At 33.5% G+C, this 16,492-nt stretch overlaps 1 pseudogene across 1 annotated transcript; it reads left to right on the forward strand.

Moving 5' to 3' along the window:
* The first annotated feature begins 7,391 nt into the window (after nt 1-7,391).
* On the forward strand, nt 7,392-9,290 carry LOC143562992 (11S globulin seed storage protein 2-like; annotated as a pseudogene). The gene is made up of 4 exons (XR_013140585.1): nt 7,392-7,572; nt 7,771-8,163; nt 8,632-9,141; nt 9,212-9,290. The product of XR_013140585.1 is annotated as an 11S globulin seed storage protein 2-like (transcript).
* Nucleotides 9,291-16,492: the final 7,202 nt, after the last annotated feature.

Genomic DNA, 16,492 nt, shown 5'->3' on the forward strand with positions numbered 1-16,492 from the left:
TAGCACCTAGTTCTTCAATCAAACACTTGATTTGATGGTTGAATGTGTGTATAGAGTGGACGGCAGCCAAGGGAAGGGGGTTTGGGGTTTCCGATCGGCGTTAGGGAGAAAGAGAATAGGTTAGGGTTAAGGTTATTAGTATATATTTATAATAATAATAATAAGTTACACTCAAGTCCCTCCACTTCTAAGTATTACTTTTCTAGCCTAACTAACTTGTTTTCATCTTGAGTTAACGTTTATAACCATGTTATCACCTAACACATAAGTCTAACACATAATTATCATATAATTACTGTTTTGACGTTTTTCGTTTATTTATCAATCGTTTGCGTCAACTCGTTTGCGTTTCGGTGAAATTCCCGAAAGACTACAGATGTAGTAAGTGTTAAGCGTCATTTAAACCCTAGTTTAAATGTAATGAAGTGTGCGTTATAGATTTAGTGATCTTAAGTTTGAATTGACGGAGTTGAGTTAACGGAGTTAACCTGAAATTGACGATTGTCACAGTTAAGCAAGTTAACGTGTAAGAATGTCAAGTTTGAATGGGGACCTAAGAAAGAAGAAGCTTTTATAACTTTGAAGCAAAAGTTAACGATTGCCCCAATACTTGCACTACCAGAAGGAACTGAAGATTTCACAGTTTGTTGTGATGCTTCTAAATCAGGATTGGGATGTGTACTAATGCAACGTGAAAAAGTTATTGCTTACGCATGTAGACAATTAAAGAAACATGAAGAGAATTACATAACACATGATTTAGAATTGGGAGCAATAAATTTTGCCCTAAAGATCTGAAGACACTATCTATATGCTAGTAAGTTTACTGTATTCACAGATAATAAAAGTTTAAAATATATTTTTGGGCAAAAGGAGCTTAACATGAGGCAAAGACGTTGGATGGAAATTCTTAGCGATTGTGATTGTGAAATCCTATACCGTGAAGGTAAGACAAATATAATAGCCGATGCATTAAGCAGAAAAGAGCATGAGAAACCTAAAAGAGTGCGAGCTTAAGGTTAGAACTTCAAATCAATTTAATTGATGAAGTAAAGAATGCTCAGAAACAGGCAATAGAAGAAAATAATATTGCTGATTAGAAATGAAATGGTACCATTGATCTATTTGTCAAAGGAAATGATGAAATTCTCCGAATGGGGAACATGATCTGGATACCAATCATAGGAGGATTACGAGAAAAGATTCTCGAAGAATCCCATAAATCCAAATACACAACGCATCCTGGAAGAGATAAAATGTATCAAGATCTGAAGAAAATCTATTGGTGGTTATGAATGAAAAAGGACATAACTAATTATGTTTCAAATGCTTAACTTGTTCACAACTCAAAGCAGAACATCAAAATCCATCAGGATTACTTCAATAATTAGAAATGCCAGAATGGAAATGGGAATTAATAACAATGGATTTTGTTACCAAATTACCTACCACAAGAAGAGGTAATGACACAATTTGGGTAATTGTGGACAGATTAACAAAATCAGCTCATTTTATACCAATGATGGAAACTTTCAAAATGGAACAATTAGCTAAGTTGTATGTGGACAAAGTTGTCTCATTACATGGAGTTCCATTATCCATTGTATCGGATCGAGATAGCCGTTTTACTTCTCATTTTTGGAAAAGTTTCCAAGAAGCTATGGGAACAAAATTACACTTGAGCACAGCATACCATCCACAGACCGATGGTCAAAGTGAAAGGACCATACAAACATTGGAAGACATGCTAAGAGCATGTTTAATAGATTTTGGTGGAAATTGGGATGACCATTTACCACTAATAGAATTCTCCTATAATAACAGTTTTCAAACAAGTATTAATGCTGCCCCATTTGAAGCCCTGTATGGACGAAGGTGCAGAACTCCAGTGTGTTGGGTAGAAATAGGAGGAAAACAATTATCAGGTCCTGAAATCATACAAAAAAGTACTGATAAGATAAATCAAGTTAAGGAAAGATTAAAGACCGCACGTGATCGTCAGAAAAGTTATGCGGATCATCGACGCAAACCATTGGAATTTCAAGTTGGAGACAAAGTGCTACTGAAAGTATCTCCATGGAAAGGAGTAATCCGATTCGGTAAGAGAGGAAAGTTAAGTCCAAGATTTGCTGGACCATTTCAAATTCTCAAACGAATTGGACCAGTAGCCTATCAGCTAAAATTACCAAAGGAAATGTCAGGTATACATGATGTATTTCATGTAAGTAACTTAAGGAAATGTTTAGCTGATAAAACACTAGAAATACCCCTTCAAGATATAAAGGTAAATGAAAAGTTGAAATTCATTGAGAAACTTTTGCAAATTGAAGATAGAAAGATCAAGAATCTCAAGCATAAAGAATAGTTCTGGTCAAAGTGAAGTGGGATTCAAAACGTGGACCAGAATATACTTGGGAATTGGAGTCTGAAATGAAACGAAAGTACCCACACTTATTCCAATCAAATCTTGAGGACGAGATTCAAAATAAGGAGGGGAGACTATAACAAAACCACAAAATAAATAAAAGGAAAAAGAAAGGAAATTAAAGAAGAAAAACTCCATCCCACATTGGTGGAGTAAAGGAAAGGAGAGGCTTCCACCTTAGTATAAATAGGAGAGTAAATTTCTTGTCCCACATCGCTAGATTATAAAACTAGTGAGCTCTTTATAAGAAAGAAAGTTCATATGTTAATGTTCTTATAAGACATATCACACCCAGTGGTCCTAGCGGAGGGTGCGAAACACCCGAACACGAACGCGCACGGGCACGGGCGAAGTGCGATGGGCGCAATGTGGCGCTTTAAGGGCCGCCTTAGTATTTTTGTCTCCCATCACTATACGCAACAGGTTTAGATTAGCTTCATCGTGTAACGCGATGACGTGTAATATTATTCAGAAACTTGGCGGCTTAGTGATACGCGAAGGATTCCCTAAGTAACATGTCGTGTACCGCGACGTGGAGGTTACGCAGAGGACACGTAGCGTGCCACGTAGCAGGCCTAGGGTTGACTCGACTAAGCTACAAGATTCTTCACGATACGCGACGCCTTTCTATTTATGGCCATCGCGTATCGCGACGGGGTCCGAAACTTACTATAAATAGGAAGGAAACGAGACTTCATTTCTTGTCCAAAATTTATGATCTCTCTCTGAATTCACACACATATACTTATATATATTAAGATAACGGTATAATACCCAAGTTATCGTAACGATACCCGATCGAAAGAAATATACACGAATCCGAAAGCTCTGCCTGTTAAGATATGACATTGTGCCATCGTGTAAAGTTTCTACTCTCGTGATTGTCGTTATGATTATTGGTTTTATACTAATCTAAACATACTACATTGTGTTTATCCTAGGTGCTTAATACTAAGAGGCGTTTTCTTTAATTATAAACCTGCAAGGTGAGACATTCAAGTTTTTATACCACTCACATTTGCGTGAGACAACTATTTTTCCGACACTGTCTTGGTGATTTCAAAACCTACAAAACCCATGATAGATTGTCTAAATATTTTCAAATGTATTTATAAAGTATTTTAAATACATTACAGTGATTAAGTCTCTGTAGACTTACGGGATGGTTACTACTGGTATTGTGGGGTTTTGTATACAAGGCTTGCCTACTGGGCTATTACACGTTACTTATTGGACAAGTGTTAGCCAATAAGTAATATGACCACAGTCATAGATACGGTCGAGTGACAAGTACCTTTCGGTAATTTGTAAGCAGGCAGGTGTAAAAACATCTTAATGCTGTAACTGTTGTGTCATTTACAAATTAATGTACTCACCAGTATTTCTTGCTGATCAAATATTTTAGACATGTTTCAGGTGACTTGTTAGAGACAAAGGAATGATGCATGCGGGCTTCCATCTTAAATAAGTGGCTTGTCACCAGAATAAAGAAACGTATTTTGTAAGTTAGGGTTTAACCCTATAAAACTTATGTTTGTATTAATTCCCGGTTTATCATAATAAAAATCATGGTATTTTTATAACTCTGATCATTTTTCTTAACTACGGTTCTGATGAAATTTTTCGCTGCAAAATAATTTAATAAACACCGATACCACCAATCAATGTTCACGGCTCCTCTCCCGGGGTATAGGGGTCGAGGGCTGTGACAGAACGTAACTGGCAGAAAGCGGAAAATCTCGATGGTTCAGTTACACTATATAAACTTTTTAGAATAAAATCGCACAATTTATTAAACGTCAGGAACGATTTTGGCACTTTACTCAAATAGTTTTTACAATCCTACATAGATTATAACGGTATGCAATCCTAAGCTGATCAACGCATATTATATTATTACTAGTTTTTATCCCCCGTATTACGGGGTTGTTTTATTATATTTGTTTATAATATTTATTTATTTTTTGAATTTTTATTGTTTTTATTATATGAAAGTTAATAATATACTTATGGTTTGATGATAAATTATTTCACAAATAAATGAGATGTTATAACCCGGTTTAAAAGCTATGTGGGTTTGATGTGACTCGAGACCCGTTTATTTTTTTTACTATAAAATTGGTTTTTTAATTATAAATAACAATATATTTTTTTTAAATAAATCAGATATTAATTTTTAGTATATCCCTACGTTATAGGATTTTTATATCAAATATTTGGTGAGATTAGTTTTTTTAATTTAATAAGATGTTATAACTCGTTTAAGAAATATCTGGGTTTGATGAGACTCATACACATAAATTCGTGTCAAATGCATGAGAAGCCTCCATTTAAAAATTAAGCAAACCTGGTGATTCCAGGAAAAAAAAAGAGGAACGACCACATCACGACACATAATATTTTTATATTTTCATTTATATATTATAGATATAGATTACGAACTATAACAAACTGATCATAAACAACCTATACGATTATAATAAACCTCCTATACACCTACACAAATTATAAAACACCTACGCAAGTATATACCCAACATACAAATTGACAACCTACATATCTATTGTTGCATGTAGGGCTGTAGGCACTAAAAAAAGTAGCATTTGAAAGAGGTGTGAATATTTTCGATATTAATATCTGGAATCCTCTTGCGGGACCCACTTCTGCATCATGTGCGCGTGTGTCTTCTCTTCTTAGTTTTCATAAAACTATAAAGTGAATTGATCAGTGTATTATGTAAAGTTAAAAATTCCTTTGCCATTTGCCAAGTGTATATACATCATGCCATGCACCACCACGTCACCCAACACCCCGTGATCTTAAACCTTATATATAAATAACTCTTGCATATATCTACCCTTAGTTGCATGTTAACCTTATATATCCCACCATGGTTTCCAAAAGTGTCCTCATCGGCTTCTTCCTCTGCCTCCTTGGCACCACCACCTTCGCCGCCACTCGCTCCGGTGGGCCTGAGGTGTGCGACATCCAACAACTGACCACCTCCCAGCCTGCTGAGCGGTATGACTTCGAAGGTGGTTCTGTGGAGTTGTGGGATATAAAGGATCAACAGTTTCAGTGCATCGGTGCCTTCCCGTCAAGGATTACGGTTCAACCCGGCTCTCTTCAACTTCCATCATTCCATCATTTCCCTCTTCTAGTCTTCGTTCAACAAGGTATCTATAAAATACTGGAATCCACTACAAATAAAGTTAACTTCGTAAACATATAAATTACCATAGTAATCCAGGCACGAGATCTATCAAACATTCTATTATTGCAAAGAGACTCAAAATCCGTAACAATGATTCTCTATTATTCATTATTGATCACATCTATAAAGCATCTAACCAAGCTCTATGATGATCAAGACATTAATATAATAATCATATTACAATTATGAAATTACTAAACCACCTTGACCAACTTGTTATTTTAGGTAATTCCATATTCACCACCTTGTGAATACCGAAATTACCAATAAGTAATTCTACAGTTTTTAACTCATAACTTTTTTTGTACGTTTCTCACGCTAAAAGAACTTTTTGTATTTATATATATATATATATATATGGTGGGGTTAAAATAAGAAGTGTAAGAAGTAATATGGTGCGTAAGATATGTTGATTTAACGATGGAAATGGAAAGTGTGTTTATTGTGCGGTGTGTTATATTAGATTTAATGGTGAAAACACTTTCTACACTTCTTAGGAAAAATCTACTTCTTATTATAACCTTGCTATATATATATATATATATGACATCATCGTACTCAGTAAATCACACCAATAACAAAGCTATGGTATGGTCTGAGGATGGTAATATACCGTACCTCTACACCGAAGGAATAGAGATGTTGCCTCCGATGAGACTCCTGGCTCGATAGTAGTTTTGTATCTAACTTTGGACATAAGGCACATAGCACTCAACCATCGGGACATCGACTGATTGGTTCATGTAACCTTGTCTTTCGGCTATCAACGCCACCACATGATGTCTGATTAACCTTCCGCCATTTTAACGTTATTTTCACTATATATATATATAGGGGGGTTATTTTGAGAACCATGATGAGTTTTAAGAACTCAATTTTGAACCACACATTTAATTAAATAATATGAAATATGTGGTTGAGATTAAATTTAATTAAAAAATGAAGCAGCAGAGAGAATAAGTATTTTTGATAATTACACAAGTTTAAACGTTAGTTACACATGTTAAAAAGTTGATTTGGTGTGTAAAAAAATACCGTATTTTTTTGTACATCACTTACACTTACGTATTACACATGTGTAAAAAAATTCGACAAAAAAATTGTTACGTTGAGTTCTTTCGAGTTCTTAAAACTCAGTGGTTTCAAAAGAAAATAATCATATATATATATATATACATACATATATATAGAAGAGGGTTCAAATAAAAAACAATTGTTTTGTGGGAAGTGTGAAAATGCTTTAAAATAAAGAAGAAACCACATAAATAGAACACTATAACATGTAAATAGGAAACTATATATTCTTTTAGAAACTACTAATCTCAACCACTAGATCATAAATTTAAGGGCCTAGATCTATTCTTATTCTTCTCACAAAAATATTATTTTTTACGTTAACCCTACCCTATATATATATATATATATATATATATATATATATATATGATGTTATATAATTATTAGGGGGAGGGTTAACGTACAAATTAAATTAGCGTGTTAATAGTGAGAATCAAGTAGTGTAATTATATATACATTTGAATGATTATGTAATTACCTTGTAGTGTAATACTGTAATTACACTATGTTTTAATTACATTATATTATAATTACACTATGTTGTATATATAATTACACTATTTGATTCTCATAGTTAGCATGTTAATTTAATTTGTATTTGAGGCAATTAATATTTAAATTAATTAAAACATGAACAGGGGAATGAGTGATGGGAATACATTTTCCCGGATGTGCCGAGATGTATGATTTTGGTGGCGACTCTTATCAAAAAGAATTTCTGGTTAAACAAGGAGACGTCATCGCCATTCCCGCCGGCACGGTTCATTGGGCCTACAACAACGGGAACCAAGATTCGGTTTCCATCATAATTAATGATCTCAGCAACCCCTCAAATCAGATGGACATGATACCTTGGGTTCGTAATCAATTTACCGACTAACAATAACTAATTGTATAATGATGTTATATTCCTCGAAGTTAAGATCAGGAAACGACCTGTAGCTTAATCTGTTTGTTGACAGGGGCTTTGTAAAGACATCTGCAACTTGCTCTAATATTCCTAAATTAATTAGTTAGCTATAAGTTAATTTGTTTTCTTTCTTTTCTTTGGTAGACATTTCACCTTGCCGGAAGAGTGTCCAGAGAACACCAAGGTCACTATTACGTCGGTAATAATATTTTAAACGGCTTCGACACAGCAATACTGGCGGAAGCCTTCAACTCCAACCCAGAAACCGTGAGGGCCATGCAAATGTCTGGTGGCACCGACGCTGAATGAGGGTTCATTGTTAAGGTCCAGGAACCCATGTTATTCGATGATCGACAATTATCAAACGGCCTTGAAGACCAAAACATATGCACTTCAAAAGCCTTCTACAACTTGGATAACCAAAGAGAAGCCGATATCTTTTCCCAGGAAGCCGGAAAGGTCAATACCGTCAACGAGCACAAATTACCGCTTCTGTCTTACCTGGACCTTAGTGCGGAGAAAGGATACCTTCGACCGGTATATATTAACCTTTTATTTTACAAATGCATGCATGCATGCATATTTGATATTATTAAAATTTAATTTGTGTAAGTAGTTATATTATATTAATGTAAAATGTGAGCTCGATTACTTTTTATTATAAAAAATCTATAATATATAAACAAATGGTTGAAATGTACGTTGACTCTTCTAAAATTCTAAAAAAATAAAGCATATAAGCATAAATGCATAATACATTCATTTATACTTATTACATAAATATTTGCTACATGTCTGGTTAGAAATGAAAAAAATACATGCAAAAAAAATAGTTTAATGAGTTCTTTTATTATATTTAGCATAGGCATACAGTTTGTGTGTAAAAAGTTAAGTTAAAATTATTAAAAATAATTTACTGTATTCTGACAAACATCTTCCGAGTTATATATGTGGTTTCTTAATTCCCATTTAATTTCTTAATTAAATGATTGATTTGTTGTATAGAATGCATTACTCTCGCTACAATGGTCAACAAACAGCCACACCATGTTGTATGTGCTCAGTGGTGATGCTCAGATCGAGACCGTGTCGAATTACGGTGAAGCCGTGTTTGACCAGAAAGTGAGCACAGGTGACATTGTTGTAGTTCCACAGTTTTTCGTGTCAACAGCTCGAGCTGGTGAAAATGGGTTCGAGTGGGTGGCGTTCAAGACCAACAAATCTCCAATGAAGAGCCCGATAGCGGGGTACACATCGGTGTTCCGAGCCATGCCTCTTGGTGTGATCACTAACGCGTACCATATGTCGCCTATGCAAGCTCAAAACTTGAAAACCAACAGGGAGACCGAGAGCATACTGTTTTCTCCACAAACTAAGAACTAAGTAGCCAAAGGTCTTAGAATGCGTACCAGAATAAAAAGTGTATGAATAAGGTCGATGCTAGTTTCAACATTCACATCTTGTCTTTACTTTCTATTGTGCCAACTTCTAAATAAAACCAGCTAGTTGACTTAGGTTATGTCATATTTGGATTAGTTCTATTTTCTGTTAAAGCGACAGAGCTAATTAACATTAATAATTAAAGAAAATCATGTCAAAACTTCATTCATCAATAACTAAAACATCAATATCATCAATAATAATTAATAAACAATTGTCTTCTCCACTACGATCACTTTCCATTGAGTGTTAGACCGTTAGTGGTGATCCAACTAATCAAATACTAGTTTATATCGAAATAGAAGAAAAAACATTCTTAATTAAACATAACATAATATTAGCAGTGACGGATTTAAAAATATTTGTCAGTGAGTGCAAAAAACGACCAACCTATAACGGGTCAAGTCAAACTAAAACGGGTTAAACCAAAATGGGTCAGGTCAAATGAAATTACATTAAATAAGCCAAGTATAGAAATGTAAGCAATAAATTTTCTCAAAAAAAAATAACAAAATACATATTACAGTTGATAAAAATCTTTGCATAATTGTTACGTCACAAACAGTGGCGGACCCAGGATTTTTTGTCAATGGGGTCCCAATTTTTCCGGTTTACAAAATTTTTCGGGTCGGTCGTTATTCGGGTCGGGTCGAGGCGAGGAACACAATAAAACACGGAACTATGGTGTCATTGGAAACGAGTAAGTAGAAAGAATCTAAATTACAAACTAGATGAAACATACACTTTTAATTCATACCCGAAAAACATGAACATAATCTATATATATGGTCTTACATAATTGACCAAAACATGAAAAAATAACTCTAACACAAATAAATGATTAATTATAATATACATACACAAGGTAAATAATAAAAGAATATGCAAAATCCATGTTAACATTATATATGTTGCATGGTGATAATGACTATATGAGAGAAACTAACAAAAAGCACAAATACCCTAATTGAATAACTAAGACTAGGATATTAAAAAAACAACAAAAAAGGAGTATGGTGGGGCTTGAACCTACAACATCTCACAAGTAAAACAAGGGACTTTCCACTGTACCAGTTCAATCTTAATAGTATGGGTTCCAAGTATTAATTTTTATGGGGTCCTTACAAAATTTAATATACCGTCTCTAAGTAATTTTTAAAAAACATCGGTGTCCCGGGACCCCGATCGGACCTATGTGGGTCCGCCCCTGGTCACAAAGCGCTCTTATGTACAAATAATTTTTTTAAGTTAAATAGTGTACAATTATAAAAAAGAAATGATACTTTGAATACTATCATATTTTGGCCTCACTTTTATAAATGTCTGATTAAGTCATTAAACTAACAAAATATAGCACTATATTAATAACTAATTGATGAAGTGATTAGATAATTAAATAATTTAAGCTTAATTGTTATTTTGTGAAGAAAAATTACACTTACGTTTGCAAAGTTGGCTTGGAAAGTTGAGTTTGGGGCACTAAAAAAACACGGATGGGCACTTGAGGTCTTTGAACAATTGAACATAATATAGTAGAAGTTTATAGAATAAAATACGAATTTAAAAGGGTGTATATGCTCCCCTAGCTCAATACTGAATTCGCCCGTGGATATTAGAGGATCAAGCCAAGTCATTTGTGAGTTTTACAAACAAGAAGAGCTTGAGGTGGGGAACTGTTTTAGAAGTTAGCGAGCAACCAAAAATTATTAATCAATGGCATATAGGCAACCAAGAAACACAGAAATCTTTGACTAGATTTAGTGGATCACATTGTCACAATTCACGACAAGAGAGTCTATTTTTGTTATTATTATTATTTTATATTTTATTTTATTGTATATTGTATTTTTTGTTGTACGTTTGATTACTATTATATTTTTATTTATTGTTATACTTTTAATGTTGTAGGTGTAGGGTACGTCAAACCTAATACGACCTTTTATTTATTACGTAATGTATTATGTTTATTACGTTATTATTATTGTCTACTAATTAGGCCCATTGGGCTGGGGGTTCGTGGAGGTAACCCCTAACCGGGTCTGGCCCAATAAAGGTTATGGTTCATGATGGTAGCCATGGAGTCCCTATATAAGGAGCCTTCAAAATTCATTTGAAAGGACATTCTCTTGGATCCTTGGCTCCCATACATATTTTTGTATATGTAAAAAATAGTTTACTCTTAGCAGTCACCTCCACTTACCCACTTTTCCATGACAGATCTCGAGTAACCGGAGAAGAAGACAGAGTCGTGGTTCGTTCATCTCGAAAACCGAGGAATCTGAACATGAATCCGACCCGGATCCATTTCATGTTTCTTCAAATGTTTAAAAAAGTAGTAATGACGGGGGCAGTTTTCACATGCATCGTGTGGTATGTGGAACTATGCTCCACATTTTTTTTATCTCGTACATAATATATATAGGACATAAGGTAGTGTCTGCATGACATGATCTACGACCCATAGACCACTCCACCACATCACATGATCTAATCTAATTGAAGTATGACTTAAAAACTAAAATTCTAACACTAACACTTTACCGAGTGTCACAAACTCAAAATCTTCTCATTAATCAAAAAGATAAACTCGTTACACAGACAGATGTTTGATACAAAGCAAACCGAATATGAAATCAACAAAACGATCAAGGCAACAGCTAACAAACAACATCAATCATCATTGTGATGAATGATTATAATCGCTCAAGAACACGAAAGAGACGATCAAAATACAATTGCAAACCTTAGATCATAAAACCGAAACAATACCTAATCCGAACTAATACGATAGATAACCGTTCTGATATACAACCAAAATGTCGAACGACTGATGATCCCTCTAGTAGATTTGATGTAGATTGACCCTTTAATATTGAGTGATAAAACCCTTATTTGATGAATAATAGAGACGAAGATCAAATCTGAATGTAACCATGTTACTTTTCTTGTATTCCCCCTTTTTGGTGCACCAGATATAGACATCAAACTTAAGCCCACGAACTGCCACAAGCCCATATCCTTCATAGTTCCATCAGGTTCGTTAATCAGCATAAGCCCATGCACAAAACACAAATAAACATTTATAAGTCTACATACCTTTTGGATACAAATTGAAAGAATGCACTACATATTTTAACACCCCCCTCAATCTGATATCCAAATAACCAAACAAAAACTAACAATCTTCACATGGCAGCATGTTGATTTAACAATACATTTGACTTATAAGCAAATCAAATTATAAGAAAAGCATATTAGGTATCTTTTGAACAAATGTTTTTATTTCAAACAATTTCCAAAAAAAAATCAGAAAACCTTTTTAATGAACAAATGAGTATTCAACAAAGATATCCCTTTATCAACAATTAAAACATCAGATTTTTTTGGACAACAAAAAAAAACAACTTTTTGTAATTTCTTCATAATACAAAGAACCAATTTTGTGACAAACCAGCATAGATTCAATAAACAACTATAGTTCAGACAAAAATATTTGGTGTTACAAAATAGCAGTTAAGTCTAGTTTTACAAAAAGAAAAAAAAAAAAAAAAATCTAACCTGTGTTGTATTTGTTTCATCCATTTGGTGAACAAGTCTTTCCAAGGATTTGAGGTTCGCTTTATTTTCATCATGATCAGTCAAACTTGTTGAGATATTAAGCTCTTTTGGTTCAGTATGGTTGTCAAAAGTTTAACAAAGAAGAAAATGTTAAATGAACTTTATGTGTTTTCATTATTCATAAAATAACTCACGTGTTGATTGTTTTTTGTGTGTCTTCATTTTATTGTTGACTCTTAAATCTGTAACTCTAGTTATGATAAGGGTGACCATGTTATCGTTTGTCTTGGTTAATTGCTCCTTATTTTCTTCATATGGGTTTTTTATTCTTCAATTAAGGTTTTACTAAAAATAATGTTTTTTCAAATGTGATCTTAATATGGTTTTGTTTGTCTTAGGTTTTGTTTCTTAATTTTTTATTTGTATTTGCTTATCGCTTTAGTGCGTCCTCTATTGAGAAGGTTTTTGAAAAAAAAAAAAAAAACTTTTATCTAGTCTAATAAAATCGTGTTTGTTCTTGTAATTGGGGGTGTGCATGGGTCGGTTTGGGGCGGATTTTGGCCAAACACATAACCATAACCGATATAGCGGTTAATAGATAACCATAACCGATCCGTCATGGCGGTTTCGGTTAATCCGTTTTAACGGTTATAACGAGTCGGTTATGGGTCGGTTAACTGTGATTAAATAAACAATCCTTCCGTATGATTGTGAACACTAAATAGTCGCTATTTGTATTGTGGAATTCAAATATATTTTTTTATTACTGCAATTTATAGAATATACATATCTAATTGACTTTTTATGGAAATTTAGATCGACAATTTTGGAACATAAGAATGAATATGGGAACCTATATCACCATTATTATTATTATTGGATTATATCCTAGTAGGTGTGGAGAACTTTTTCTGTAACGGACTAACGGAAATAAGTGTAAAAGTTACATAAATGGGGCGGTTCGGTTATGGCGGGTTTGGAATTAACATTAACCAAAACCGACCCACATTTGGCGGTTTTCAAAAATTCGTTAAACCGACCCATCGGTTATATCAGTTATCGGTTAAAATCGGTGGTTATGTCGGTTATTGTTCGGTTTGCGGTTATGACGGTTAATTTGCTCACCCCTACTTGTAATCTAGCACATAAGTTTTGCATAAGTGTTTTCTTGGTAGTCCTGTCTTGTTTCATGTTTTGCATTAAAACCCTTGTTTTTTCGGTCAAAAGTGTTAATTAGATTGAATATTAGTCTTGTTGATTGAAACACGTGGTTTGTTTTTTAACTATATGTAATTTCGAGATTATTCTTGAATGTTGTCACAACCTTGTGGTTCATTCTTCTATGTGAGAAATGTTTTATATCTGTAATGTGAAATGTTAAATTTTGTATTCAAAGTTTATTAAAAAGTTCAGTTTGTAAGCTGTAAGTTTTAAATTGTGGCTGGACTTGGCGCCACGATTGTTTTTTCATTGTTGTTTACATGGTCTTCATGACTATGTCTCATGGTTGTAGGATCTTGTAAACTTTGTTCTTTGGTTGGATTAACCGTGTGGTTCATATATATACTAATAAATAAATAAAACTTTCCTCGTGCCACGTGTCATCTCCTTACCACATTATTTCTCACCAATTCCCGCTCTCAAAAAACATCTTTTCCAAACTAGGTATCCAACCCATTTTATCTCACAAAATATCCATTTTATCTTTTCCAAACCCTAAATTTATCTTCATCATCAACATGTCTTCATCATCTTCTTCATCGTGTATCTGCAGCCCACCACAAATTCCGCCATCTTATCATCATCTTCGCCATCATCCACGTCTCATCGTTACCGCCTCCCACCACAGATCCGGCCATATTCAAAATCACCTTCCAGTTTCCTCTCCTCGCCATCGTTACCATTCAATCGGAACTTTTATGTCGGTCGGTATGCCTTTCTTCGATTACTATCACAGTTTAATTTAAATATATAGGTTTAGCCATTATAGGTTTAGCCGTTATTTTTTTAATTTGGATTCAGTTCATAATCATTTGTTTCAGTTGATTAGGTTGCTTTACTCATTTATTTAGGCATACTTGATTCTACGATTTGAAAATTAATCTTTTTTTTAATTTAAATTGTGTTTGTATTTTCAAATTGAAGTCTTTGTTCATTTAACGCTTTAGCAAATTGGGGGCTATTAGCATTGGGGTTGGTTTTCTATTTTTCAATTCAGGATTTCTATCACAGTATAGATATCTAAACAGTTGTTTAACAACCATTATAGGTTTAGCCGATTTTGATTCCTGTGTGGATCTATGCTCACAAACGAATCACTATCTTCAAAACCCTAAATCGTTATCCTTCGTTTTCTTGTGTGGATCTATGCTAAAAAACGAATCAGTATCTTCATGTTTCCAATCATCATTGTTCGATTGCTTCAGGTATTTTGAAATTTCTTTGCAAATTTTCATATATTGGTTTAGATTTGTTGTATTTCTGACTTTATTGATTATTAACTTGTGACATTAGCTTGTGATCTAGAGTTTGTTCCATATTGTTTATTAGAGTTTGTTTCATATTGTTGATTATTATATGTTTTTGTTAAATTATATCGGTAGTTCCAATATGATACATATGAACTCCAAAGTTGATGTGAATTATTGATTTGTAGATAAAAGCATTTTCAATTATCACAGGCTACTTACAAATTTTTGTTATTTTCCTCATTTCTATGTTCTTGATTGCTGTAAAAAAGTTGATTTATATTTTTCAATCTTTTAATCATGTTTGATTCAACTTGCATATTGTCGATAATTGTGCTAAGTAATGACTCGTGTTGTTTTTTTATTGGTGAACATTCTATGTGGTTTTACTTAAACGAATGTCTTCATGTTGTAATTGGTGAGCATCTCATGTATGACTAAAGAACAAAAAAGTTATTTAAAAGGATTGTTTATTATAACTTGATTGATGATACAATAACTAATTTGTTTTCTTCTTAAAATAACAGTCAAGATGATGATAAAGTGATTGTTTGAAGTGTTGCAGATCATATAATGATGATTAAGGCATCCACCAGATCGCTATCGATCTTCTATGATGATTTTAATTTTATCTGCAAGTGTTACAGATCATATAATGCTGATACTAATCTCCCCCGCTTTATATCAGGTATCATCACTTCCTGGTTCAACTTATTTATGTTAACTCCATAATTTTTTTGACATAGTTATGGAATTTATTTTAAATATGTAATATTTTAAATTGATTGATTTATGCTCAATCAAATTATTCTGTTACCAAAATACCATTAAACTCATTATATACTTAATTGTACATAATTTTATTTACAAAACGCCTTTAGGTAGTTGCATGATGGTTGTTTTCAATTTAACTTAATTTTAATTTTTTGTTTAATTCTTCTTAAAATCGCAGGCTGCGTAAAGTATTGTAAAAGAATCAATACATTTAACATCATGGGTGCGAAACAAGCTAAATAAGGAACCTGGATGCGTTTCGTCATGCAGAAGATCATTTGTCACAGATTGTTGGTAAGTTTTTCACACTAAAAATTCCTTGATCTTTGTGTGGACCAGTCTTAGTGAGCATGGCCTTGCATGTATGGCTGCAACATTCATATCACGTAAACATTTCAAGAAAGTTAAATGCGCTTTAATTTGAGGAACAATTGGAAACAATGTTGTAGCAATTATGTCACTTTTTGGTTATGGATCGGGTTTGGTTCTGACCAAAATGGAGTTGTGTCAAAACGGGCCAATGTTTACATTCAGGTAGATCTTAAGGTAAGATAGGGTCAAACTTCTCATTTTTATTAAACGGGTCAAACTTATCATTTTTAGTTAACGGGTCAAAATATATAATT

Source organism: Bidens hawaiensis, unplaced genomic scaffold, assembly GCF_021521415.1.
Source record: "Bidens hawaiensis isolate Kalapana, Puna unplaced genomic scaffold, B.hawaiensis_p1.1 tig00001179_1, whole genome shotgun sequence".
Lineage (NCBI taxonomy): Eukaryota > Viridiplantae > Streptophyta > Magnoliopsida > Asterales > Asteraceae > Bidens > Bidens hawaiensis.